A 5197-nucleotide genomic window follows, 5' to 3' on the forward strand; every position below is an offset into this window, starting at 1 on the left:
TAGTTGACCGTAGATTAATGATTGGAGAAGTTTGTCGGGGGGTGCGGTCAGCAAAGAACAACATAAATGAACAAAACCATATTTATTTATTTTATGCCGACGTTTCGACCACAGTTGCAGGCCTACCTTCTACGCCATAACCCCTGATGAAGATCTGAAACTCAGGTCGAAACGTCGGCATAAAATAAATAAATATGGTTTTGTTTATTTATGTTGTTCTTTGCTGACCGGACCCCCCGACAAACTTCTCCAATCATTAATCTACGGTCAACTATCTACACCTCATTAGAGTATTAATAAGTCGTTACTAGTGTTAATTAACTTCGTCATTCCACTTTGTCTTCCATGGATCTCATCTTCTTCTCATAATATTCAGAAATTAACCTAAGACGATTAAGGCTCATACGTCTCTGTCCTCTCGCAATGAAATACAACGAATACCTGTGGAGCGAATAGTATTAATTTTATCTAGTTATATATTTAGAGTACAATGTATCAATGAATAATAATAATTTTAGTTAATAATGGATTTAGAATAAATTAAACAAAGAATACTAGTCATTTTATTTTGTAATATATTTAGAGTAGAATACAACAATGAATACTAGTAATTTTGTTTAGTAGGGGTATTCATGATATTGTGTTAAATGTAAAATGTTGTACCATGTTAAGTGTTATAAGTATAGCAGTGAGTAGCCCTATTTAAAGTCATGTTAAATGGTAAATGCATGAGAGCTCCTAGCGGATTTTTTGAGCAACTTGTTTAGTAACCTTTCCTTCCAAAACTTCTTCTTATTGTTTACTTCTAAGGTTTGATTAAAGTAATTTATTATAACATGCCTAAAATAAGTGAAAAGTAAAAATGTAAATGTTTGGTTACTGATTTTATTTTTAAAAAAGTCCAAAACACAAGACAAAAGAAAAACAAAACACAAACTACCAGTAAATAACCTAACACAAATAAAACTATGACAAGCTCAGCTGGTCTGTTTCATGACATCATTCTCCATTTAACAGACTCTCAATCATGTTATAAGGCCATGGTCATCAAAGTATAAATTTAATGTATTTGGACGCCTCTGTGACAGACCCCTTCCAGCCGGACATGAACAAATGTTATTGCCCATCAGGCCTTTATTGCCCAACGGACAAAATTCATAAAATAGGTTATCGGCATACAAGCGATATTATGAATGCCGGATAACATTAGGTAGATCATGTATATAGATGGAAAATAGGGTTGGTAATGCGGAAGAACACCATAAAGAAGTATGTAAATTATAATAAATAAATAAAAGTGTTTTATTGGCAGCAATGGTATACTCAAATTTCCATGCGTGATAACACTCCATTCTTCTCAACACTCAATGCTAGAAATGGCCAGGAAGGAGGAAAAATCTTTCAAATAACGGCAACTCTTCAATTATTCCAAGCCCTCATTTTTCATGTATCGACTCTCAAATGTCTACTACTGGAGCTGCGCCCCTAATGGTGCGCCTACCTTATTGGACAAGTATAAGGTTTTGTTTTTTGAAACTTCCGATTAAACATATCCTATTAATAGATAAAATACTTGCCAGAGAATTTAGAAGCAAGTTGATGACCATCTACTGCTGCCTGTTGACTCATGAACAAGAGGCTTTCACAGCCTTCCTTTATGATGTGAATTTCAGAGGACTAAATAAAAACATCTAAATCTTTGGATAGGAGAGAAGATTATCTGTATCAGATCTATGCGTGGATTAGGCTTATAATTATTTTTTCCCTGATACTTTTTTACAATTCGTAGGGCATAAGAGAACTATACAACTAAAAACATTCAATGCACCATCCCTATTAATACACTACAGTTATAGTTCTTAACTAAGATTATAACTGGATAAACTTGTGTCATGTCTGTTTTATTAGTGAATAATGGCCTAAATACAGCAGCAAAAAGACTTAATTTATATATTACTAATATTAAATAATTGTATTGAAACTGAAGAATTAAAATAAATACCAAAAAATCTTATCAAAGCACGTCCCATCATCACCCAATGTGGAAAAGAAGGTCGTGAACTTTTAATCATTTGCTTCTTATAATTATATTCCACAATGTGAACATTTCGACCTGATAGAATAAATGTTTATTGTCAAAGTAAATAAAGAATAAAAAATAAATTTAATAAACAAAAATAACTGATATATACAGAAATAATAAATATAAATAATTAGCTTACGTACATAATAAAATTAACAAAGTACTAAGTTCAACCAGAATGTTTCAGAACAAGCACTATGTTTTTAAGGGCACTGGAAGAGGATAGTAAAAACCTGCCACATATTGAGAATAATAAAAGATTGACATATCGAAAGAGATTAATTAATTTTAGCTCATTAATTAAGTAACACAGTTAGGGGCACATTAAAATACAATTCGATTATAAAGAAATATACACAGTATGATACTAGGTCATAAAATATGGTATCAAACATTAATCCTTATCACTCGCTAGCTTTTTATATGTGATCCTCACTAGGTTGTAGGTGGTTCCGGTAAATATGTAAAAAAAAATTCAGCATTGTAAGAATAACATTTTTGTTGGAAATTATTTATTTTACATACAAACATTCAAATGATTATTTATTTATAATGAGGTGTAGATAGTTGACCCTAGATTACTGATTGGAGAAGATCCTCGATACATAGATGTTACAGTTTAGTTAACCAATTACTACTTAAAACATATAAGGTTCTTATTCCCAATGAGTTGTTATCAAAATAATTAACAAATGTAAACAACATTTTTATGTATATTAAAGTTGTAAAATACCAAAACGAAATGTGAGATAAAGTTTTATCAAAAAATAAAAATATTTACTAAAATAGTGGTATAATGGTTTAAATCAAAAATATCTCTGCTCTTTTTTAAAGCAAATTTCTTATCAATTGTTATCAACAGAGTGCCTTGATCTGCCCAGATTTAGGAAATATTTCCTGAAGGATTAATAAGTTTTCTTTTTTTATTTATTGGATTTATAAGCATTTTCCCCCTCTACAGCAAGAGGTGGATAATTTGGTATCATTCAACTTGTTCTGAGAGTATTTAGAAAAAAAATCCTTAGAGGATAAAGATTTTTTTTTCCCAAGATTATGATTTTCTGATTAGTAGATTTTTTGTCATCAACACCTCAATTAAAATATAAACTAATCTACAACAGATTTATCTTTATATCCAGTAATTTATTTCATTTTTTTTTTAGTTTTGGAAGGGATAAAGCAGTATCAATTAGATAGGGTCTTTGAATACCATAAGCCAGCGATGGTTACTGCTCAGTTTCTATGGGTCATACTGAAATTTTATACAGTCCAAAGTCTTTCTAAATAAACGGTCTATTTAACTAAAAAAAATAACTTTTCGAATCAGATTGATGGTTCTTAAAATTTATGCATAATAATATTACAAATATTATACATAATAATACTAGGTTTTTGATTCATTATATTATTGACCTATTGGAAAATGTATTTATTAATATATTCCACCAACTCCCTCTACAATGATACTGTATCTTGGCAATTATTGAACATAAAAAACTCGATTAGAGCTCAAATTGAAGCTTGTTAAATCACTATAAAGTAGTCTATGGTGATATTTCCGCTATTTTAATAATTTAGAAGTTATTGACTATAAACATAAAAATATAAATCGGCCATTTCGAAAATTCTGCCATATTAAGGGAATACCCAAACTACTCACCAGTATACCAAATTACCCACAGGAGTGGTTAATTTTTTACCTCCATGTTTTTCATAAGTTCAATATTGGCAGTTATTAATTTTTGCTTACTTCTTCATTTGGGTTGTTTTTTTTCCTAAAATTAATTATTAGAAATTTGAATTTGAAAATTACATTATTGAAGTTTTTGTTTTTGTTTTTTTTGAGGGGTGGGTATAAATGAGTGAGATATACATATTCATATAATTTCCCCGCTACATTTGAGAACCAAATTCCAGTAACTCCTTCTGAATCAAACAAGATGAAATTTGGCATGTACTGTTGTTTAACAACAATGCCGTAAAGTAATCAACATTTTTTCATTTCCAAATACTTTTTGGTGTATCAATTGAGTTGGTATTAGAGAAGCCATTTTGGTTGCCTAGTTTTTTGCTACCTCCTTTCTCAAAATTGATACTTTTTAAAATTTTATACATAAAGCCATATAAATAACAGATAAATCAAAAATCAAAATAACAATAAAAATACAGACCATTTTTAGATCTGTTTCATTCAATAAATATTATTAGAAAAACATGGACATATACTATTTTTATCCAATAAATATTATAAGAAAAACATGTAATTTCTTATGAATATAAATAAGTAAAAATGAAATTTGAATAGTACAATACCAAACATAAATTTAAATAAATAGAAAAAGTATATGTGTACTTGATATAAGTATTATCAATATTTTACCGTAAAGCTTAAATAGGACGTTTAAAATTTTGATGTGACATAATAAAAATTTTGTAAAATAACTACAAATAAAATAAGTAATTTATTCAATACCATGAATGACACAAGAGATTAAAATAAAAATCTGGAAGTAGTATATAGACTTAACTGTCTGAACTTTCCTGTAATATACAAAATACAACAATATATAACAATATATAAAATAGAGAAGTGATCAGTATAATAATGATTACGAGAATAATAACAATCATAACATAATAAAAAGAAAATGCATTTATACGAGTACAACACCATATCATAAAGTACATAATTTTGGTTTTCAGGCCTTAAAATACCGTATAAAGAAAAGAATATTTTTAGAAGAAACGTTTTACAAGAAATAACAATAACTAAAAGTCTAAAAAATGCCATTAATTTAAAAACAGACACAAAAAATTTAGGAGTTCTATTAAATATGCCGAACTCATAAATCAATTGAACAAATAAGAAAATTTACCTCCATTTTACCAACAAAAATTCAATACTGCTCTGAAAAACATGTAAACTAAGTATTTATAAGGTATAAGGTACTAAGTATTTATAGAAAGAAATGATAAGTTACATAATGTTTTTTGGGAGATTAACAAGATGACAGCTTATAATTTTAACTTATCGTTAGTTAAAGAAATAATAAATTTTGTCAAATATGAGTAATAAACTTCTAAATTTATATATTTTTAAAAAAATATTTTATA

The sequence above is a fragment of the Halyomorpha halys genome, unplaced genomic scaffold (assembly GCF_000696795.3).
Source record: "Halyomorpha halys isolate HHAL.00 unplaced genomic scaffold, Hhal_1.1 Scaffold1640.1, whole genome shotgun sequence".
Classification (NCBI taxonomy): Eukaryota; Metazoa; Arthropoda; class Insecta; order Hemiptera; family Pentatomidae; genus Halyomorpha; species Halyomorpha halys.